The sequence below is a fragment of the Saccopteryx bilineata genome, chromosome 4 (genome assembly GCF_036850765.1).
Source record: "Saccopteryx bilineata isolate mSacBil1 chromosome 4, mSacBil1_pri_phased_curated, whole genome shotgun sequence".
NCBI classification, from domain to species: domain Eukaryota; kingdom Metazoa; phylum Chordata; class Mammalia; order Chiroptera; family Emballonuridae; genus Saccopteryx; species Saccopteryx bilineata.
In genome coordinates, this window is record NC_089493.1 from 232,274,036 (window position 1) to 232,299,388 (window position 25,353).

Here is a 25,353-nt window from a genome sequence, read left to right on the forward strand (position 1 = left end):
CTCCAGTGGAGCCTTTGCTGTGGGAGGGGAAGAGAGAGACAGAGAGAAAGGAGAGGATGAAGGGTGGAAAAGTAGATGGGCACTTCTTTTGTGTGCCCTGGCTGGGAATCGAACCTAAGACTTCCACAGGCCAGGCCGATGCTCTATTGCTGAGCCAACCAGCCAGGGCCAAATCTTGGCTTTTATAAAAGGGAAAAGGACAGTAAGAGTGGGAACGTCTAATGGTGTTCAGAGGAGAGAAAGTAAACTGGTGATAGGTGTAGAGAGCAAGTCCAGTGAAAGGTGATTCTAGGTTCATGGTGGTAAAGTGTTGGCAGTGTGGGAGATTCCCTTAGATGGGAGCAGACAGCTAAGGGAGAAGTGTGGGGGACAGGCCTTAAGGAAAATGAAAAGTATTTGGTGAACACTGGAAGAAAACATGCTCTGAGGATGTCGGTGAAACATTTAAAATGAGGGAAGGAATGAAAAGAAGGTTCAGTACTTGGTGTTTACCCTCCATGAGCGATGCCTGCTGCATGCCTGGGATGACTTGCACATGATCTGCGGCTGTGCTCCTTCTCATTGTGATCTACATGTGGTTGCACATTTATAGCACAACATAACTACTGGCTCACCTGTCCAGTATCTAAGTGACAAATGGGGACCTGACACTTTGTAAAAACACACCTGTGGTGTGAACTGCAACTCAAATACTGAATGGTATTGAATTGCTACTTTGAGTTTGACAAAACAAATAGTCTTTTATTTAGCCAAGTTAAGCAAGTGCTATATATCACTTGCAGAAAACTTTTAATCATGGTTTTTATGAACCCAATGGAGAGGTCAAGTTTGCCTGCTACAGAATTACTTAAGGTGGTAATTAGGATCGCTAAACTAAAGTGGCTTTTTTTTTTTTTTTTGGTTATTCAAAGATGCAGGAAAAATACTTAGATCATCTACTAGACTTTTCTCCATCAGACCAACACTGCTTATTCATTCACATTCTCACATCTTTCTTCTTGTTCACTTTGAAGTGATTAGAGCTGATTCCTTTGGTATCTTTCTCTACATCTTTAAAGAGCATCTTTATGTTGCCTTTTGATTTAAGACATTATTTATTGAATTTTCATCAAGAAAAGTGATTTAGTTCTGTTTCATTTACTATACCTGTACATTTCCCTTCCTTTGTACTCCTAAAATGTTATAGTAAAGTTTGGGTAGATCAACATTAAGTAAGATGGAGTAAATGCTATTCAAAAGTGAGCTATGTAATGTACATTTTGTATTCTTCCTTTTCCACGCAAAAATAGGAAGGAGACAGGTGGAAATACTGAGTGAACAGGACTCTTGAGTATTCCAAATCAGTTTGGGATCTAGGTTAAAGAATTCTCTCTCAGAAATTTGAAGGTATTGTCCTACTTAATTTGCTTTCTATTATTTCTTTGAGGATGTCCAAAGCTTTTTAAATATTTAATGACTTTCTCCTCTCTGGAAGCCTATAGAACTTCCATTTATCTCCTGTGTTCTGAACTTTCACAGTGACATGTTTTGTTAAGCTGGGCCCATTCAACTGAAAAGTCATATTCTTCAGTTTGATATATTTCTTTAATGCTTATTTCCCTTTTAATCTTTCTTCCTGGAATTCCAATTATTTGAATGTTAATGATAGTTTTTTGAGGTATTTTTTTAACCTGGTATGATCTGTTTCTTTCAAGCTAATATATTTTATTTATTTATTTATTTATGATTTTAATTTGTGTTTACATAGATTCAAGTGTCCCACTAAATATATCTCCCTCCACCCCCTAATTCCCCCTCGGCTTCCCTATGCCCCCTCCCCCACAATGCCTTCCCCCCTTCCCTCCAGGATTTGCTGTCCTGCTCTCTATAATGCTGTGTTATGTATATATAATTTCATAATCTCTTTCCCTTCTCTGATCCCATCTTCTCTTCCACTTTCTCTCTGACCGCTTTTTCTCCGGTCCCCCTGTTTTTTTTTTGTTTTTTTTTAAGATATACCCTTTTTATTCTGATCTAGGTTCTGTCATCACACAGACCCCTCTACCACATTTTACTGGTTACAAGGAAAGTGGGTAATTAAACTTTACTTCCTAATTTGTTGTGGACAAGATTTTTTTAAAATAAATAAATTTTTATTAATTTTAATGGGGTGACATCAATAAATCAGGGTACATATATTCAAAGAAAACATGTCCAGGTTATCTTGTCATTCAATTCTGTTGCATACTCATCACCCAAAGTCAGATTGTCTTTCGTCACCTTCTATCTAGTTTTCTTTGTGCCCCTCCCCCTCCCCTTCCCCCTCTCCCTCCTTCCCTCCCCCTGCCCCCTGTAACCACCACACTCTTGTCCATGTCTCTTAGTCTCGTTTTTATGTCCCACCAATGTGTGGAATCCTGCAGTTCTTGGGTTTTTTTGATTTACTTATTTCACTCCGTATAATGTTATCAAGATCCCACCATTTTGTTGTAAGTGATCTGATGTCATCATTTCTTATGGTTGAATAGTATACCATGGTGTATATGTGCCACATCTTCTTTATCCAGTCTTCTATTTTTTTTTTTTTACAGTGATTAAAGCCTTTAAGCAAACTCTTGGCCAATACAGCAAGAATCCATAAAAGAGTAGTGTCCTTAACAAGTTCACCAAGTCCAAGTTGGCCCCAACACCATGCCAAGTCCCTGATAAATGCAACCCAACCCCAGTTCAGTCTGTTAGGAGCTGTCCCAAGGAGCAGGAGTCCAGGAAAAGTCCACATCCAGGAAAAGTCCGCATGGCACTGGAATTGTTGTCATAATTCTATACTTTGCAGCTCACGTCCAAGTCCCAATGACTGCTGCTTCTAGCTGGTAATGATTCAGATAGACTGGAAAAGCCATCTGCAGCATGTGTGGAGATGGAGCTTCTGTTCTCCTCTGCCTGGAGACCTCTGGTCCCTTTGATCCTGCCTCTGCCTCTGTTCCATTCCTCAGTTCACATTGTTCATTGGATTCCTCAAATGAGTGAGGTCATATGGTATTTTTCTTCCTCAGCCTGGCTTATTTCACTTAGCATAATAGTTTCCAGGTCCATCCATGTTGTCACAAAAGGTAAGATTTCCTTCTTCTTCATGGCGGCGTAATATTGCATTGTGTATATGTACCACTGCTTTTTAATCCACTCATCCACTGACGGACACGGGCTATTTCCAGATCTTGGCTATTGTAAACAATGCTGCAATATATATATATAAATTTATTAAATAAATAAAATAATTAATTAATTAATTTAATAAACAAATATTAATTAATTTATTAAATAAATATAAATATAATTGTTTATGTTTATTTAATAAATAAATAAATATATTTTTTATATAAATATATAAAAGAGGAGAGAGGAGAGAGGAGAGATAGGGAGAGAGAGATGGAGGAGAACAGAAAGCATCAACTCACTGTAGTTGCTTCCTGTATGTGCCTTGACCAGGCAAGCCCAGGGTTTTGAACTGGCGACCTTGGCATCCTAGGTCGATGCTTGATCCACTGCACCACCATAGGTCAGGCAATAATATTTATTTTTAAATATAATTTTATTCTCCTTCATGTTAGAGATTTTCCCAAGAAAAGTTTACATTTACAAGGCACTGAAATGCTAATTGAAAACATTTAGAGCAGACTTATCAATTGTGTACTTTATTCTAAAGTGGTCTGGTTGGGCTGTTTTCTCCATGAACCCCGATACTAGTATCTCTAAGTCTTTCCTTATGGGATGGCCAGACTGCCAAGATGATATCTTCCAAACACCTTGATAAAAGTTGTCTGGTTCTTCTAGGATTCAGGTAAGAGTTTAGTCCTGAGGGTTAGGGGCAGAGCAGAATCTGTATTCACTTAATTCTCCTGGTTTCCTGTATAGTCTTGCTCTTAACTGTGCTTGTCAACTCTTGAGTTTAAGATCCTTTTTTTTGCCCTTTGTGAATGTAAAATTCCCTTTTTTTTGTAGAGAGTTCTTTGGCTGCACAGACTGGGAGAGATGGAAGGTTTCTGTGGGCTCTATTTCTAATACTCATTTTCAACCAGCTTTCTTTTTGTTCTTTTTTCACCTGCTTCCAGAGGTAACTAACTAGGATTCCAATTCCTGATTTGTTGTGGATTCTGCACGTGATTGAGTGTTTCTTTCCTTTCTCTATGGTCTGCTCAGGATTCAAGTTTCTTTTTTCTTGTTTTGCTCCATTCCTTCCCATGTCCCCTGCCTCACCACCAAACACAACTGTCAGCCTGCTTCTACCTATGAGTTTGTTTCTATTTTGCTTGTTAGTTCACTTTGTTATTAGGTCCCACATGTGAGTGAAATCATATGGTACTTGTCTTTCTCTGACTGGTTTATTTCACTTAGTGTAATACTCTCTAGGTCTCTCCATGCTGTCACAAAGGGTAAGAGCTCCTTCTTTTTTATGGCTGTGTAATGTTCCATTGTGTAAAAATACCATGGCTTTTTTATCCACTCATTTACTGACAGGCACTAAGGCTGTTTCCAAATCTTGGTTATTATAAATAATGTTGCCATGACCATAAGGATACATATATTCTTTTGAATTAGTGTGGTGAGTTTCTTTAGATAAATTTCAGAAGTGGAATTCTTGGGTCATAAGACAGTTCTATTTTTAATTTATTGAAGTAACTCTATACTGCTTTCCACAATGGCTGCACCAATCTGCCTTCCTCCAACAGTGCCCGAGAATTTCTGTTTCTCCACATCCTCACCAACACTAGGATTCAAGTTTTTCATAACTCACAACTCATCCATCTACTTTCCAGCTTCAAAATTTAGTTGCTACTCTCTTCTCTCCTTGTATTTCTTTGTTCTTTCCTTCTAAGTTTATGCTTTTAAATAGTACTGTATTGTCGGCCCTGGCCTCTTGGGTCAGCAGTAGAACGTCAGCTAAGTGTGGAAGTCCCGGGTTTGATTCCCGGCCAGGGCACACAGGAGAAGCACCCATCTGCTTCTCCACCTTTCCTCCTCTCCTTACTCTCTATCCTTTCTCTCTGTCTTACTATTCACCTCCTGCAGCAGCCAAGGCTCCATTGGAGCAAAGTTGGCCTGGGTGCTGAGGATGGCTCTGTGCCCTCTGCCTCTGGTGCTAGAATTACTCTGGTTGCAACAGAGCAATGTCATAGATGGTCAAAGCATTGCCCCCTAGTGGGTGTGCCAGGTGAATCCTGATCTGACACATTTAGGAGTCTGTCTCTCTGCCTCCCTGCTTCTTACTTCAGAAAAATACAACAACAACAACAAAAATAATCCTATATTGTCATTTTAATGGCGTTTTAGAAAGGTGCAAGAGTAAAAGCAAATATTTGCAGAACTTTGAACTCTAACATTATTCTTTTAAAAATACTGTTCCTCTTCGAAATGGTTATTTGTTCTCAATTGGACTTATATTTGATATATTATTATTAGAATTTCAATGCAAATATTTCCTCCCACATTGCACAATAAAAATCTAAAAAATTTATAAATGCAAGTTGAATCTCTTTATAATTTTGATTATGTAATAGCTGCCTAATTCAATTGTTTATCCTGGATGTATATGTTTTATATGTGTTGATCCACTATATTGTTTGTAGCATTAAAAGGCAAGGTGAGTTGGTTTCAAGACAGTTCTGACACAGCAAAGCAATCTAGCACAATTCTAGCAGATAGAAATACACATGTTGAAGTGGTCATTGCCAACAACTCAAGAAGAAAAACGAATAGTTTAGCTCTTCAACATCCTGACATAAAAGCAGCCATAAGGCCCTGGCAGGCTGGCTCAATGGTAGAGCATCAGCCCAGTGTGTAGAAGTCCTGGGTTTGATTTTCCACAAGGGCACATAGGAGAAGCACCCCTCTGCTTCTCCATCCTTCCCCCTCTCCTTTTTCTCTATCCTTCTCTTTCCCTCCCACAGCCAAGGCTGCACTGGAGTAAAGTTGGCCGGGCACTGAGGATGGTTCCATGGCCTCTGCCTCAGGTGCTAGAATGGCTCTGGTTGGAATGGAGCAATGCCCCAGGTGGGCAGAGCATGCTCCTTAGTGGGCTTGCTGGTTGGATCCTGGTCAGGTGCATGCAGGAGTCTGTCTTTCTGCTTCCCTGCTTCTCACTTTAGAAAAAAATTAAAAAAAATTTTTTTAAATAAAAAAGCATCTATAATATATGAAAATCAGCAATAACATATTATTTTTGAAATGAGAATTTATTTAATGAATACAAACAAGAATTTAATCCTGTATTTAATTGAAAAAAATGTTTTATTCTTTTGAATACATAGAGTTTCCCCCCCCCTTCTAATTTTTGGCTCTAAAAACATTTTGCAGACATTAGAAAAGTTGCCAACATTATAAAGTATGACATACACTAATTAGAATTTCACTGAGTATTTAAAAGAAAAGAAAGGAAATGTACAAATACCTTGAAGCTATTAAGGTGTTCAAAAAAGGCATTCTTCTTATCCCCAAATGCATATAAAACTTCATAAAATGCTACCTAAAGTTATTGTTTACTTGGTTATTTTGCAGAGTAATTTATGAGTAGTTACAACAAAGCATTTTCTATTTTGTTTGCAAGATATTTCTCTATCATGGCTGCTTTTATTAAGTAGCTCGTTTTTGTTTGTGATATGTGTATGTGGGAATTAGTGATAGTTGAGAGATTAGAGGCTGTTCAAAGAAGAAAGGAAACAGACTTTCTGGAATTAAGGCTAAAGTAGCCTGAAGCCTCCTGATACTGACGTTTCTTAAGAATTACTTTCAATACTTTAGAGTTCTGAGCCAGTATATCTATACTAAAACAATCGGTTTCTGAATTTGGTTCTCTGTGGTTTTATCCTCTGTCTACTTGGTTCAAAAGAACAAAATACTTCTTGTTGATCCAGATGGTTTTATATAAGTTGACTAAAGTAGCCATTCTTCTGCTTAAGACAATCCCACTATGAAAAAGATTGATTTCACCATTTTTTAAAAGAAGTTTTCTATTTAGTCATGCCTTTTCATGCCTGGATAGGTTTTTTCATCCTGCAGTTAGGACTCCAGAAAAAAATCTGATGTGCAATACATGGAGACTAGTAGGAACCAAAATAGACAAGAAATTATTCTCGTCCTTATCAAGGAGTCATTTACCAGTCCCTCCTCTAGCTGGGTGACAAGAGAACCAAGATGTGAAGAAATAAGGCTTATGTGCCCATTTACTAAAGCTCATGAACTGTACTCATAGGAAAGCTTCTTAGATCCTTTTATAGTAATTGCTCTAAGTTTCTGTTATAAAAATCCAATAGATTCTTTTCTGACTACCCTACTTACACTATTTTAAGCCTATTTTAAAAGAAGAGAAGGTCTCTTAGTTTCACTTAAACTAAGAGACATTGATAAGAGTGTGGTGGTTACAGGAGGAGGGGGGAGAGGGAGAGGGAAGGGGGGAGGGAGAGGAGCAAAAAGAAAACTAGATAGAAGGTGACAGAGGACAATCTGACTTTGGGTGATGGGTATGCAACATAAGTGAACGACAAGATAACCTGGACTTGTTATCTTTGAATATATATATCCTGATTTATTGATGTTGCCCCATTAAAAATAAAATTATTAAAAAAAAAGAATAATAAAAAGTAGAAAAATCTGTAGCTAGGTTGTTCAAGGGAAAATAGGAGTCTGGATACAACAGGAATTGAAAAGATACTAATGCATAATAGAAAATTATGGTTTTTTTGTTGTTAGTAAATTGAAACTTTTTTATTTAATAAAGTTTTATTTTTCAAAATGTAAAAAAAAAAAAAAAGAAGAGAAGGAAAGAGAGGTCCAGATGCAGGTAAGCTGCAGGGACACTGCCAGCCTGCAGGTGAGAAAGGGTATGGGCTGATAAATTTACTTCCAAGATCCCTGAGGACGGTACTGTACAACTCAGAATAATGACGGTGATAATGGTAAAAATATAATGGTCATGATGATAAAATGGCAGTTATTGTGATGGCCTTAATTTCTTGAGTGGTTTCTGTGTTCCAGGATTTGCTTTATGTAAGCTTTCATAATGGCCCCCTATGATAAAGCTATGGGATATGTATTACTGTTTTCTTCATTTTATTAATAACAGAGGTAGAGAGAAGTTAAGCCATTTGCACAAGGTCACACACTTAAAAGAGGTAGAAGCAGGACATGCACTCCTCAGCTACAGTATGCTCCACTGAATAGCTTTCATTTGATGGCTCCAACTCATCAAAAAAATATTAAATTATGTTCAGGATTTTTTGGTTAAGAAGATAAAGAATACTGTAGCCTAATTAGAAATCCCTTTAATGACATCCCTCTAAATGTTAGTTTCCTAGAAGGCCTGCTCATTAAGAATGACTCTCTCTTTTATCATCCTTTGCTATCAAAATCTATGTGAAGGACAACTAAGCAGAGTCCAGGGACAGGCTTTTTAAGGATAGAAAGTAAATAACTGATGTTCATTTGTTACAGAGTTTAGTCAAATCAGAAGGGGATCTGACAAATGACATTTGGGACGCCTGAGACAAGGGGATAATGGTACAAAGCCATTTGAGAATGTTATTGAGAATTTATTTAAGGATAATGAAGTCTCTCCAATTTGTCCCAGGAGAAATTTGTTTTTGAAAGGAAAAACAATTTTGTAAGCATAGGTGAGTTAGAATAAAATTCAAATGTAGGGAAAATCCTGGAATAGCAAGGTAATCACTATGACTGGGTATAGACCGCGACTCTTTTTTCTCCTACAAATGAATAGTATCTCGTAAAATTAAAGAAAAAATTAGTCAGTGTACCCACCCCATCAGATGTCAGTCTCCATAGTGTTGTGGGTGTGCCTATGACTAGGAAACCACATAAAGAATTCATGAGATCTCAACATCAAAAGGGAGACCAATCTTCTTTCACATAATTGGGTTTTTATCAAGGTGAAAAATAATCAGTTCCTTATTAGATTAAACTTTCTATATGTCTCTCAAGATATACATGACTGCTAATAATTTAGATAACGAATATGTTAAACTGGACAGGCAATGAAAAAAATTAAAAACAGCCAACAAAACCTAGAAACAAGTCAACCAGGGTTGACTACTTGCAAATACATTAATGACCAAAAATTAATAATATATATATGATTGGATAAAGCCTGAATTAGAAGAACTATATTTGGAAATTACCCGACAGAGAGGAGTATAAAGAGAAATAAGAACCTAAAATCTAAATCTGAAATACATACATGAGTTTATAACATCTAAGGTTATTAAGAGCTATTGATTTTGTACTATTTCTGATGGTTTCATTGATGAAGTTAAACCAGGATTGGAAAAAGACTCTAGTCAAATGTCCAAAAAAATACCAAAGTAATGGCTGAACTAGAACACACAAAGGAACAGTGTTAAAATTCCTAAATTTCACACTTCTTAAACAATTTTTAAAAAAGTCTACTAGTATACTATGCATCTTTTTTATGACCATAATTTAAATATATTTTAAAGATGTTTGTTGTTCCAGAATGGACTATATAGAAAGCCTAAAGTCAGCTTTTAAGGGTAATTTCATGTTCCATTTTTAGAAACATGTTTTAGGATAACATTACACAACTTTTCTTCCACATTTCATACATTTTCTTTACTACATTGCTTTTACTTTATATGTTATGTTGTGGTAGAGACTATTGGTTTTTAATGCTCTCATGTTGAATTGTGGTGATTTATCTTCATTAATAGGCCAAAGTCATAAAAGGTGTGATTTAATACATTTTCTAAACAACATGACATTATATAATTATATTAAGTAACTTAATGCATAAAGAATGTGATTCTTATGTACAACAAAGTCTTTGAGTAAAACAATGCAATAAAGGCTAATTAAAATTTATAGTATGGCTCTAAATGTCTTAGCTCAGAGTTCATTTTATAGTAAATAGACTTGAGATATTATTTTTGAAAGAAATTTAGACATAATGTTATCCTAAACAGTATCCAATGTTTGAAAACAGGTATTTGAAGTTTGGGAGGTGTCAGAAATAAGTAGTAATGCTTAACCATCTTATGCTACTTATTATGTAACCAATGATTTATTTGTTAATAATGTACAGCACTAATAAAAACTAGACAGAGTAGGAAATAATTAGAGGGGAAGGTTTTGTTTTCCTTTGAGGAATTTTTAGGAGGAAATTTAACAGTACATGGAAATGTTTCCATTCTTTTTGGTAAATTTGGATCTGAAAGCAACATATATATGCTTTGTGGACATTTGGATTTAGAAATAGCATAGATTATATTCTTATTATAGGCAATAGTATTAAAATAGTAGTTCTCAGTTTTGTTTTATGCACACTCTTTCTTTCCATATCTCCTTTTCATAAACATAAAACTCTTTCTCCCATTCCCTAGGTTTGATACACTCCTTTCCACTCCAACCTACCTTGAGTAATACTAATTTAGAACATATCTCTGAAAACAGTGACTCAGTTTCTCTTTTGGGAACCACCTTTCCGTCTTTTAGTCCATACAATTCAGTTGAGCTATTTAATTTCAATCTAACCTAGGGAGTCTGGAATGGCTTATATGGATAATTTTTTAAGCTGATAAGGACAGATACTATACTTGATTTTAGCCCAAAGGGCAAGAAACAATGAATTATTACTATTTTTTTTATTCCTGATTCAGAGATTGATACATGAAGAAAGATTCAATTCCAAGAAGAACTTTGGCACTAACTTATATGGAGAAGCTCTTTTTATTTTTTGTGGGATTGTTTTCTATTACAATAATGCAAGTCTGAAAATGCCAGTACCAAGAATAAGAGAAGTCATGCTCAAAAACAGCCATTGCAAAATGAGGCCATGCCAAGAGCTAGAAAATGATCATATTTTTGAGCCTCTGTGTCTAACCATGCCTGAAGCTAACATTTGCTCTGAAATTCTCAATCATTAATATAGCAAATTAGTGCCTTCACTTTGTTTTTTTCTTTACTGAATTGAGGTAGCTTTTTTCCATTGTAAGCAAAAACATTCTAACTAATACAGAAATAACATGTGCAGATATGTATGTATCTGTTTACCTGCTTGTCATATATATATGATGTGTGTGTATATTGCAATATAATTATTATATATATATATTGCAATATAATTTTATTCAGTTTATTATCTCTCTTATCCACAAGCTTTCTACCACCATGAATATGTTCTTGGAAAATAACTACTTTCTTCAGATTGGATACTAACACTCATATCCTCTTAAACCTGTGTCATCAGCATATTATCCTGTTTACCAGCAACCTCTTTATCATTGAAGCTGACACTGTTCTTTTGTATTCAGTTTATGTTTCTCCTCTTACTGCATGGTATAGCTGTGGCTTGGATATTTTGTTCCCTATTCTCTCTCCTTTTTCCGAACTTGGTTTTTGTTTTTGAGTTGTTACTTGACTTACAGCTCCCCTTCCTTTCTCATATTTACTATATCCTCACTGCTAACCCTTAGCTTATCTTTGTCATAGCTGTTCCATTTTTTTTTCCTCCACCATTCTTAACACTTCTTTCAGGAGATGCATGTGTGAAAGGTTCTTGTGGATTAGACATGTTTGGATTTCCTAGTATGGTGAATAAGCATTTAATAAATGTTTATTAAATTAGAATAAACATACCTTACTAAAATAGCATTTTAGTTTTATGAAAAGTTTCAATGTTGTCTGATTTATGCCCAGAGAGCAGATTAGATAAGGAAAGAGATGAATTTATTAATCTTACCTTCAACATACAGTTAAATTTTGTTAATGCTTGTCAACCACTTGTTGCTGTTCAGAAGGTAGTAGCATAGCAGATCTCTCTTTTTAGTGAATTTAGCTTCTCATTTTCTTCAGTCTTCCTTTTGTCTACTCTTGCATCCTGGCTCGGTTAGAATTTTCATCAGTCACGTTTTAGCAGTTTTAAGGCCCTAGATTGCCTTATATCTTTAACCTGTGGCCTGATTTGCTCTGTCTGAGTCAACCCCTGGCCAATTAATCTTTTTATGCCCTGAGGCTATAGAATATCTATAGAGAATGACTAGATGTGTTGATTTGACTTGCTGTGGCCTCTAATTTACTTTTTGACTCACAGTGACTAAGAAGGCTTTTTATTCATATTTCAATTTGCTAGTAACGGGCTTTTTGAAATTTCTGATTACTTTAATGCTTTAATCTCATTTTGCAGCCCGACACTTTTCAGGTAATTGTACCCCCATTTCACAAAAGGAATATAGTCCATCACTTTAGTCACAACTCTGTCCACTGTCCCTCTTTACTGCTCAGCACCTTTTCTTGATAGTCATCTTTCTAGCATGCTTGGTTTCCTGTCTGAGGAACAGGTACTCTCTCCTTTTTGGGGGCTAATTACAATCCAATTTCTCCTCAAAGACCTTGCTCACTAATTTTTTTCTTGACTGTAACATCTTTAATCTCTCCACCTTCAAACATTTTCTACCTGCTACTTACAACTGTACAAAGTTCTCACCTCACTTTCGCCTTTGCCAAAATTTTCAGTTCAGAATTGACAGCCACTTGACTCTTCATAATTCTGTACTCTAAGTCAGTGGTCCCCAACCTTTTTTGGGCCATGGATCAACCGGTTTAATGTCAGAAAATATTTTCACAGACCGGCCTTTAGAGTGGGACGGATAAATGTATCACGTGACCGAGACAAGCGTCAAGAGTGAGTCTTAGACGGATGTAACGGAGGGAATCTGGTCATTTTTTAAAAATAAAACATTGTTCAAACTTAAATATAAATAAAACGGAAATAATGTAAGTTATTTATTCTTTCTCTGCGGACCGGTACCAAATGGCCCATGGACTGGTAGCAGTTTGTGGCCCGGGGGTTGGGGGCCACTGCTCTAAGTCACTATTTATTTAACTTTGTTATCTTGGGGCTACTGAAAGCCTTTCCTTAAATTTCACTGACAGAATCCTAATTACCAAATCCTACAACTTTCCCCCCATTTTTACTCTCTGAACATTTGGCTTTGTTTGCTGTCAGTCATTGCAATTCTTTCTCCCTTTGGTGCAGCACCCTAAGAATCTCACCTTTTCTTAGCAGTAAACTCTTCCAGCAACTCCCGGCTCCCATGTCTGCTTTATTTCCACCTTGCATCTGCTTGGAGACCTTGTGTAAGTGTCAACTTTTACAGTACTGTTATATTATGACACTGTTGATGCTAAAAACTAGGGTAAGGTCTTAATTCCACAGTCTGGTCGTCAAGGGCAGCTATGTTGGCCGTGTCTACCTTCCCTACCGACCTAAGCTTGCTTGCCTTAGCTGCTGCTCCATCCCAACAGGAATCCTGTGTTCCATCCGCAGTACTTTGCTAAACTAGTTCTCATGGTTAGAATACTTTTCTTCCTTCTCGCTACCTAAAATTTCTATGATGGAAAATGTTACTCTTAGAAGCTACCATGAAGCTTTTGATATAATTTCTAAGCATCTGTGAAGGACAAAAACATTAACTCACCTCTACTTGCTTTAGAAGATATCCTTCCTTTGATGGAGAAAGCTAATAATATTCATTTACTTCCAGATGAGATATCCACAGCATTTTGTTTGTTCTGTGCTTTGTGGGATATCTAGTGCGCCAGAGCTGAATGAGGCGTAGGGAGAGCGAAGTGAAAAAAACACAGTCTCTGCTCAACGCCGTCTCAAGGCTAGCCTGGGCTTGAGGGCTGGAAGCCTAGCTTTAGCTCATATCTGAAAGCTTTAACTATCAGAATAAAGTTACCTTTTCTAAATTAATTTATATACTGTACTCATGGGAGCTAAGTAGATGTTTTACTAGTATTCTTAGACTCTTGGCATGTTTTTTTTATTTATTTACCAAAATCAGTGATACTTTTAGCCCAGCTTGTGAAATTTAATGATTTTTAATGATATATTGTCCTTTATCCAACTCTAGAATATGGAAAAATCTATGTGAGAGAGTTTAAAATTAATGTATGACTTACTGACTTACTAAATAAAAATTTAAAGGTTTACAACAAGAGAATCACGTATGTTGAAAAAAAAATATGTTGGATGCAGATTTACTCTGTCTCCTGATAAAGACACATAGAATCCCTTAAAGGAAGAATGTTTATCCAAATACACAGCTACCCTATTTCTCCATCTTTAATAGATAATTTTTGGTCTTAGGGTTTATGCTAGGTCAAATATGTAGTATTACATAATAGAATCCTATTCCTGTAGAAGAAACAAGAACATTCACTGTTCGTGTATGCCAATCCTGGACACTTGATGGCAGCGGCTGGCAGACCTCAGGTTAAAATGTGTATGGACTGTCATTTATGAGCTCTTCCAAATATTGTGTAGTTTACAACCATCACAGAAGTGATTGTAGTGAACAGCAACACAATTGTAATTTTCTTCCTTATAATTTAGCTACACTATTTTGTGAAAAGTCATTATTAATTTGTCTAGTGACTTCAACTGATTTAAAGTGCTGTTTTTGATTACTTTTATTTTATACACAATAAACTGACTCTCCTAAATTTTCTTACAGTCTTTAGTTTCATGGGAGTATGAATAATACATGTTTTATATAATATATATTGTATATGACAATATATATTGGAATATAATTTGATTTCTCTATGTCACTCTTAAGGAAATTGTCGACATTAGTTTTAAATGAACTATGTCTTCCCATGAAATAGCTTTAAAATCCTAACAGTATATTGAGATACTCTCCATAATAACTTGGAAAGAAACAAATCTTAGAGTGTTACATCATAGATCCGGAAACATCTGAAATGGTTCTTTATATTTCATACTGTTTTGAGGCTGATGTATGCCATTGTTTAATGTACAATATACATGGTTTGCTTTTTTTTTTTTTTTACCACCTATCAAATGAAATGTACAGGGGCATAATGAAGTCACATCTGCCAAAAAACCTAAGATTGTGAAGAATTGTCATTATAACTGGGGTTGGATTTAGAAGACATGTGAACTTTGTAGCCATTATAAAGTCTAACGTTCCAATACTTATGCCCTCTTATCAGCCTGTGGTCCTCTGGGATGTGCATTTGACTTCAGAGATAATTTGATGCAGGAGTGAGGTCAAGTCTTTATGGACTGCAGTACTGACTGTTGCCTGTGTGTCTCTGTCTCACTAGAGTTCTGACTGCCTGCCATGCATACTAAATAAATGGTTTTTTATTTTTAACTAAGAATCATTTTTCCTTGATATGGAACTCCTTTGGACAACAAGTCCTCTCACCTGAACCAAATGTCATCTCTGGTACATTAGGGACCTAATGAGGCATTTCTAGTATATCTAAAAAATCCGTAGAGCATAAAATTTTTTTAAATTTCTATTTCTTCTGTTAGGAACATAACGGGAATACATGATTGAAAAGGCTGGTCCAGTCTTTGAAATGTCTAAATACAGTATATACATGGGGGAGGTAAGAAATGGTTTCCAAGGCAGATTCTCTATTCTCCCTGTGCACTTAACCAACTCAGAAGAATAAGTAACACTTTCTGTTCTATTCACAGAACATGCTGGCCTCTGCCCAGACCTGCTGAGCATGCAGGGCTAACGAGCTACCAGCCTGCTCTACTGTCTGGTATGTTTTTACAGTTCTGCTTCCAGTCAGTTTATATACTTACCTCAGTGTATTCCCAAACTGATTGTGCCAATTATTAGTATAATTATGTAATTTACTTGGTAATCTATGAGTTAATGTAGTGTGAGTGTAAAAAGAGAGTTGTTTCTGTGATAACTAATTAGGATGCTCTGGAAAGGTGAGCTAGAGGTGAATTGCTGAAATAAATACTGTTTGCTGTCAAATTCGGTGTGAAAGAGGCAAATATAAATAAGTGAGGAAAAAGTTATTAAAATATAGAGACTTTTTAAATATAACATTGAACAGTTCTTGCTTTAAAAAAGTAAGTAGGAATTCTACATAATGATTTATATGTGTGGTTAGTGTAAGAAAGAAAATCAGAGATTACAATAAGCAGATCCATATAACTGTTAAGAAAAGACCTTGTCCTACATCAAAAATATTAGATAATGTGCTTTATTTTTTACGTAAAATGAAATACTTAAGGTATTATATACATTTTCTTTGATATCTACTTATTGAAATATCTGACCAATCACTGTTCTAGGTAACTGAAAACCTTGTCTGTTGTAAAGGTTTTTATTCAAGTAACAGTCCTTTGCTGTTTTTTTTAATTTGGAATCTCCAAACTCCCACAGCAAGAAGGAGATGTTTTGCTTGGTTAAGCTAAATTTCCTTAGTGTGCTGTATTGTTCTGGATGGAGTTTCCACTACTTTCCCAGCATCCTTTCCCACCTTTTCCCCATGTATATTTAAAACTATATCCACATCTGACTTCTGACTACTCACTAATGATGTCATACACTGTATGCCTTGGATTACACTGTTTGGGATTCTATCAGACCCCTCCCCTCTGAGCCATCTGTTTTGTCCGCTAGCAAAATCTTCCTCAAATATCCCGGGTCAGGTATTCACCTCCTTTATGTAATTATCCCAGCAGGGACCTCCCTTAGTCTTATAGGAGTTCTTTGTTTTAGCACTTAATCACTCACCTTGCAAGATGATATTTTTATGCAGCATTTGTCTGTCAGTCTAAGCTCCTTAAAGGTGAAAGGAACCATGTATTGATTGTTTCTGTATCCCCAAATCCTAGCAAATACTAGGTATTCAGTCAATGCCTGTAGAGTGAAGTAACAAAGAGATTGAATATGTTTCAAATTAAGTAGCTAGAATCTTCAGAGAATAGGCCTCCCTCAGAAGCCAGGAAACTCTTTTGTCTTTCCACCTCAAGTTACCTTTTCTCTTTTTTCTTTTAACCACATTCTTGAATTTATTGTCTCAACTTTTATACCTCTGATTAATCCTAACCCCAACGTATTTCAACTTCAACCCTCACAAACTTAAGGGATATTTTTTAAATGATAGTAAACAACTACTGGCAGGGAATTCTAGAAGGAATTAAACTATCAGATGGTGGATTTGACCAGGTTAAATTTAAGACTCCCTCTTGCCCTGATATTCTGTGCGTTACCTTTCAGCAAGTATTAGTTCTCACAAATTTATGGTGTCCTTTACATTCCACCATATGGGCTGTCATCTCTTCTGCTCAATAACCATGACTCTCTTGTGGAGCCTCTCTTTTATCACCTAATTAATGATTACCAAGAGCAAGGGGATGAAGTCCCCATTCACCATCATATGTCTTAACCAATCCACAGCCATGGGGATGAGCTCTGAAGAATTAGAATTTTGTCTTGGCAGATGTTTATATATGTACATCTGCTACTCTCCCTTGTATGAAATGAAAAGAATGCAAAAACTTGTATGTGTGTTTTCTACTCTGCAGCCATAATCTGCATGAAACAGAGAGGATAGGGTACTTCTCTTTGTATAAAGGAAGTAGCAAGAAGAGAAAGGTAGTTACCTCTCACTGTTGAATGTACTCAGAAGTACTGGGGTGAACATAGTCCAATGCATTGATCCTGGTTACCCCTGAGCACAAAAGCTAGAAGCAGCAGAATTGACTCAGGATGAGCCGTCATAGACACAGAAAGAGACTTGACTTTGGATGATGAGCATACAATATATGGATGATGTATTATAAGAGTTGTGCACTGGAAACCTATATAATTTTATTAACCAATGTCATCCCAAAAAATTCAATGAAAAAAAGCAGTTCTCTAAAACTAGATGAGGATGGGGGCAATAGGATATAAAGGACTCAAGTTGAATGTCAACTTTTGTCACAAATACTGTCACTAATTTAAAGATTTCCTTGTCAAAGAGTACCAGACTCTGTACATACTGGTTTTTTTTGCTATTCATACATACATATAATAAAGTTTAATTTATAAATTAAACACACTAAGAAACTAACTATAATAACTAATAATAAAATAGAACAATTATAACACTACATTTTAATAAAAATTACTATATATGAATGTGGTCTCTTTCTCTCAAAATGTCTTACTGTACTCTATTCATTCTTCTTGTGATGATATGAGATGAAGTGAAGCGAGCGATATAGGCATTGTGCTGTAGTGTTAGGCTACTACTGACATTCTGATCCAGATGATCCTGGGTCACCAAGCCATGGTAATTGACCACAAGTAACTGAAATAACAGAAAGTGTAACCATGGATAAAGGGGAACACTAAAATAGATTCTATTGAGAGGTCATTTAACAGGATGCTAAGATCATGGAAATTATCTTGGTTCCAGTATTTGTAACAACTAGTACTCGTTATGATTCTCTATAGAGAATTCTGCTGGTTCTGGACAAAGGGTAATCATTTTCATTTCTTTGATGGTTATTTCCTAAAAACATGCTATATAATTGTATTCTACTACGAGTACTTAAAACCTCTGACATCTTGTGTGACCGATAAGTTTATTTCTCTGAAGCTACTTTGTTAGAAGTAATTTTAAGATTTAAGTACAAAAAATAGGACGTTAGCCATGTGACTTTTTATTATATTTACAGAAGCAAAGTTGCTAAATCAGTTTATTCCAGGCTTGGAAAATTTACCATTAGTGGGGCTAGAAAATACATATATTTAAAAGTAGGTTTTCTGGAAAGCTGATTAATGCTAGCATCTCTCTCAGAGAGAGAGAGAGAGAGAGAGAGAGACTTATAATAAACAAGATGTAATAGATCAAACATCTATAAAGTCAAACAGGACAGAGACTAGAAATAAATGAACACTTTTAAAACTTAAATAAAGAACCCAACTGAGGGTATGTGGGTTAGAAGCACAGTTATATCTTTTAACCATGCAAAATTGTATTTCATTTCAAGTTCTTGTCAAACAAACCTACATACATCAGACACTTAAAATGAAAACCGACATTAGCACCAGCAGTTGGATGAAGGCAGGCAACCATCTGCCTTAAGTTTAGCTCTTAGCAGTGTCTATAACTTGCAGTTAGCTGTGACTGATTCAAGTTTGGGAGTGATGTTGGCATTGTGCTGTAGTGTTAGGCTACTATTGACATTTTGATCCAGGTGATCCTAGGTCACCAAGCTATGGTAATAGAATTAGAGAGTGAAGAACTCTAGTAGATAAACTTAACTGATGAATTTAGGTATATAATTTAATGCATAAAAATGCATCACATGGAAAATAAAAATTAATAAATATTCATAGCAAAATTACCCCCTGGCTCATTGACAGCAAGAAACAAAATAATTCTGGAATGGAGAGGAATTCTGGTTAGAGCTGAGGGACTTTGCCAATTAACTCAACTACCTTGTGACCTGAAAGGCCCTGTGACTTGTCCTAGGCAGTGCTGTCACTCTCCAGTATTCTAAAGTCCTAAACTATTCACTCAGTTTCCTTATGAAATTGCATGCATAGGTGATAATCTAGGGAAACTGTGGAGCTTCAGATACCCTATTATTAATATCCAGCATATAATATTTCATTCATAAAGTAATGACTTCGGTTCCTTGCATCCTCAACAAGAAATTAAAGCAAATATGACTACACTTTATAATAAGTGACAAATCTCTTCTTGCTCCCTTTTGGTAGTCATTGTGATATCATTAATCAGTGCTGAGCTCCTGATTACAAATCTTGATGTTCCTGAGAATGCAAGAATGCATTATTCTTCTGTTATCCAGTATTCTATAAGTCACACTCTTTGTTGAAAACAGCTAGAAGGTTGTGGGAAAATCATTTAGTTTAAATTCAGCTAGCTATTAAACTCTTTCACTTTTGAGATCATCACAATTACCTTAGGATCACATTAAGAGCTGTGAAAATTGCTTTGTCATTTGTCTAGTGTCCCTGGAAAGAAAATACATTTCCTTCTTTTTGATTTTGAACCTGTAGTCCAAGAATGTTTGTTTTTTCAATCTGTATGTTCTGAATATGCAATTTGTCTATTCTAGTATCAATTGCAGATGATGAACATAAAAAATGAGAAAAAAATTATGTCTATTTGATCCACTTCCTATGGGAACATTACTCATCTGTTCTTAATAGGCTGTAATCAGTCCTATTTATTTTTTATTTTTTTCTAAAAGAAATTGAGAAAGATAAAAGATGCACTTAGAATTTGAGAAAAATAGCTTCCTCATCATGAATTTCTATTGGATCAAATCTGTACCATGTCACAGATCATATCATGAAAGCAATATAAACATATTAAAATAAAACTAAGACCATCTGCAATCAAAAGAGTAACAACTGGCATTTGATATCTCTACTCAAATGTATTTTTAAAATCAAAGTAATAGTATTATCTACTTACTAAAAAATGTAAAAGAAGTTTATAAAATAAGGCTTAGAATGAGTTTTCTTTTTTGCTACACCCCAGATCCTGTTCCTAGAGGAACTACATTACATTCTTGCAGCTGTTTTTATTCCTGGGTCTCACCCATGTTTCTAAATTAAATTTTTTGTATTTGTATTTATATGTTCTTTTAGAAAATATTATTCCCACACAGTTTTATTATAATATTTGATTAAATAGTTAGTCTTTACTCCTTATGTACTGTTAGTGGGAATGCAGATTGGTGCAGCCACCGTGGAAAGCAGTCTAGAGTTACCTCACAAATTAAAAATGGAACTGCCTTATACCCAACATTTACCTGGGAATATATCCAAATAAGCCCAAAGCACTAATTTAAAAGAATAAAGACACCTCGATGTTCATTGCAGCATTAGTTATAATAGTCAAAATTTGGAAGCAGCCCAAGTGCCCATCAGTAGATGAGTGGATAAAAATGTTGTGGTACATTTACACAATGAGATACTACTTAACTGTACAAAGAAGGAAATTTAACCTTTTGTGACAACATGAATGGACCTGGAGATTATTATGTTGAGTGAAATAAACCAGGCAGAAAAAAAAAAAGTACCATATGATTTTACTTACATGTAGAATCTAATGAAAAAAAATAAACTAACAAAATCAAAACAAACTCATAGATATGGAGAACAGACTGACAGCTGTCAGAGGGATGGGGGTTAGGGGCTGGGTGAAAAAGGTGAAGGGATTAAGCAAAGAAAAAAATATGTACACAAACAACAATGTGGGGACTGCAAGAGAAAAAGGGGGCGGGTGATGTGGAGGAGGGTAGAGGGGATAGATGGTGATGGGAGGAGACTTGGCTTGGGGTGGGGAACACACAGTGCAATATAGAGATGAGGTATTGTAGAATCATGTGCCTCAGGGTCCCCAACCCCCAGGCTGTGGACCGGTACCGGTCTGCAGAGAAAGAATAAATAACTTAAATTATTTCCATTTTATTTATATTTAAGTCTGAACGATGTTTTATTTTTAAAAAATGACCAGATTCTCTCTGTTACATCCGTCTAAGACTCACTCTTGACGCTTGTCTCGGTCATATGATACATTTATCCGTCCCACCCTAAAGGCCGGTCCATGAAAATATTTTCTGACATTAAACCGGTCCATGGCCCAAAAAAGGTTGGGGACCACTGATGTACCTGACACCTGTATAATTTTATTAAACAATATCCCCCCAGTAATTTCAATGAAAAATTCAGTCTTTTTATTGATGATTATATAATGTGTTAAGTAGCATACTCTACTCATCTTTGCATTATTGTACATTTTTTGGTTTTCCTAGAGTTGAAAATTGCCTCACTTTCTTCATTTTTTCTCTATCACCAAGTTTTTTCAAACTCTTCCATGAGACTATGAAACTCTTTTAGGTGCCCCTTTCCACATAGTAAAATATATAATCTATCACTTACTTTCTTTTCTTTCCGTTTTATTTATTTTTTCACGGCAGGGATCCCTCCCAGGCTTACCATACGCACCAGGCAGCTTACGCTGCACCAAGCCAGGGTGTCCATTGACACAGACTGTGATGTGAACGGCAGCCTCCCCTCCAACCACGTTGAACAGTCGGCAGTCCTGAGCTCCCTGTACAGCTTTCCCACTTCTTCCAAACTGCTCTGGTTATTCTCCAGACCAGATGCCTGGCAGTTGTCCTGGGCCTTCTCTTTTTCATTATAGTGAATACTGTGTTCCCTTCATCTTTCTCTGTGTTCTGTTTCCTGTTTCCTGGGTTTTAGGCATTCCTCCTGCTTAGTTCTCTACCTCATTTTAGTGGAGCTCTTTTCTACTAGGTTCTTGGAAAGCATTCAGAAAATGTAAAGCTTGCATGTTTGACAGTTTTTTTATTCTACTCTCACATTTGTTTGATAGTTTGGTTGATGATATAATTATAGTTAGACATGTTTTCTGAAGGATTTTAAGTCATTTCACTCTCATGATGAGACTTGCTGTGTCATTTTGTATCCTTTTTTTTTTTTTTTTTTTCATTTTTCTGAAGCTGGAAACAGGGAGAGACAGTCAGACAGACTCCCGCATGCGCCCGACCGGGATCCACCCGGCACGCCCACCAGGGGCGGTGCTCTGCCCACCAGGGGGCGATGCTCTGCCCATCCTGGGCGTCGCCATATTGCGACCAGAGCCACTCTAGCGCCTGAGGCAGAGGCCACAGAGCCATCCCCAGCGCCCGGGCCATCTTTGCTCCAATGGAGCCTTGGCTGCGGGAGGGGAGGAGAGAGACAGAGAGGAGAGCGCAGCGGAGGGGTGGAGAAGCAAACGGGCGCTTCTCCTATGTGCCCTGGCCGGGAATCGAACCCGGGTCCTCCGCACGCTAGGCCGACGCTCTACCGCTGAGCCAACCGGCTAGGGCCGTCATTTTGTATCCTGATCCTTTGTGTATACTATTTATTTATTTATTTTTATGGAAGCTCCTTATATCCGGTGCCTTAGAATTTTATGGTAATGTACCTTAGTGTGGGTGTTCCTTAATCTATTATGCTTGACATTCAGTAGTCCCTTTCTTTTTTTTTTTTTTTTTTTGCCCACCAGGGGCGATGTTCTGCCCACCAGGGGGCGATGCTCTGCCCCTCCGGGGCGTCGCCCTGCCGCAACCAGAGCCACTCTAGCGCCCGGGGCAGTGGCCAAGGAGCCATCCCCAGCGCCCGGGCCATCTTTGCTCCAATGGAGCCTTGGCTGTGGGAAGGGAAGAGAGAGACAGAGAGGAAGGCGGAGGGGAAGGTGGAGAAGCAAATGGGTGCTTCTATGTGCCCTGGCCGGGAATCGAACCCGGTCCCCCGCATGCCAGGCTAGCGCTCTACCACTGAGCCAACTGGCCAGGGCCCAGTAGTCCCTTTCAATATGATAACTGACCTTAAATTTTATGGAATATTATTATTGTTGTATAATGTTTTTCTTCTTTTTTTTTTCTTCTTCTTTACCTAGAACTCTTGGTACATAAATGTTTGAGTTCTTGTACTGACGTAATTTTCTTTTTCTTTTTTCCTAATTTCCAACTCTTTTTCTTTTTCTTTTTTTTTGTGGTATTTTTAAAATGTTTCTCTTTCAACAAAGTTGTTGACTATACCCTTTATATTTTAATATTTCTATTACAACATGTATTTCAGCTAATCTGTTCTAATATTTTCACATGCTCTACTGTTCTTTATACCTCTTTTTTTAAAAAAACTAACTTTTTCTTGTTTTGAGGATTAAATAGCTTCTTTTATATCTTAAAAAACTTTTAAAAATATCATTACATTATTACATTGTCTCTGTTCTAAGTTTCTTTTATCTGCTGTCTCTTTTCCATGTTGGGAGATTTTTTTCAAATCTCTTTCTGTTCTTGTCAACCATTCAAATTTAGGAGTGAGGACTAAAAAAACCACTGGACAACTTCACAGTGTGTGTATAGAGTAGTTGTTATTTATAAAAAATAGGTTTAACAGAAATCCAGAAGATTCATTATGGGACCCCTGATTGTCTTGTTGACCTTTTGTCTGATTATTTTCTCCAGAGATTAATTCAGTCTACTGCTAGAGTGTCTGCCTGCTAGCATAATGAGAGTTTAGGTGGATTAGAAGGCTGGAAATTCATTGTTTAGATTTTTACTTTATTTTCCTTGTTCCTGCCTTCCATGATTTTAGCCACTTCAGTCCATTTTTAATAAAGCACTTCATATTTTTCCAAAGGGAATAGTTGTTTGTTGTCTGGGGAGGAGTCTGGGCCTGAGAAGAGGAGTTGTCTGAGGGGAGGGGTTGTTCTGATACGTATTTCTGGCTTTCAGCATACTACTTCCCAAATTCTTCACTTGCCAAGGAGTTCCTGAAGCCATTCAGAATTATACAGCATGAACTAGCCTAATCTCACTGGTGTGCCCTACTGCATATGTTGATATTTTAGTTTTCTCCACACAATTAACTATGTTACAACTCATTCACTTTGTTTCCATATCCTAACATTTGTTGACATACATTGCTCACTTTTGTTTCTTTATTTTTCTTATAGTTTAAAATGCTTTATTATGTTGTCATCATTTTGATAGGGGTTCAAAAGGGAGTAAACATTAATACATGTGTAAAATCTTCTATTTTGAACAAGAAATTTTGTAATAGAATTTTTATGTATCAAAGTAATTGCCCTATTAAAAAATCTATGTATTTATATACGGAGTGTTTTTGCTGTGCTAAAAACCCTTGGTGCTCCATCTATTCATTTCTCCCCTCCAAATATCTGGCACTACTGATCTTTTTACTATCTCTTTTTCCAGAATGTAATAAGGTTGGAATTATATAGTCTATAGCTTTTTTGGATTGGCTTCTTGCACTTAATAATAGACACTTAAATGTCCTCCATGTGTTTTCATAGCTTGATAGCTCATTTCTTTTTTGTACTGAATCATTTTCCATTGTCCAGATGTACTACAGTTTATTCATTCACTTTTGGAAGGACATCTTGGTTGCTTCAATTGTGAATAAAGCTTTTATAAACATCCACATACATATCGTTGTGTGGACATAATTTTCACTACTTTTGGAAAATGCCAAGCAAGGAGTGCCTGCTGGGTCATATAATAAGCATAGGATTAATTTTGTAAGAGACTACCAAACTGTCTTCTGAAGCGGCTGTACCATTTTGCATTCCCAACAGCAATGAATGAGAATTTCTGTGGCTCCAAATCCTCACCAGAATTTGATGTTGTCAGTGTTCTAATAGGGCACCATAAACCATCTTGTAGGGAGGGATGCTAGAGGGAGCAGAATGACAGATTTTGAATTTTATGCCCAGCTTGCTGAGAGATGGACTCATAATCAAAATTACTATGATTTAGAGAATGTGATAAATTTAATAATCTCTACATATCTGATAGTGTGGGATGTATCAGTATCCTGTTGCCGCTATAACAAATTACCAGAAACTTGGTGGCTTAAAATAACAAATTTACTATCTTATAGTTCTGAGGTCGGAAGTCCTAAAGTCATGGTATCAGTGAGATAGTATTCCTTTTGGAGGTTC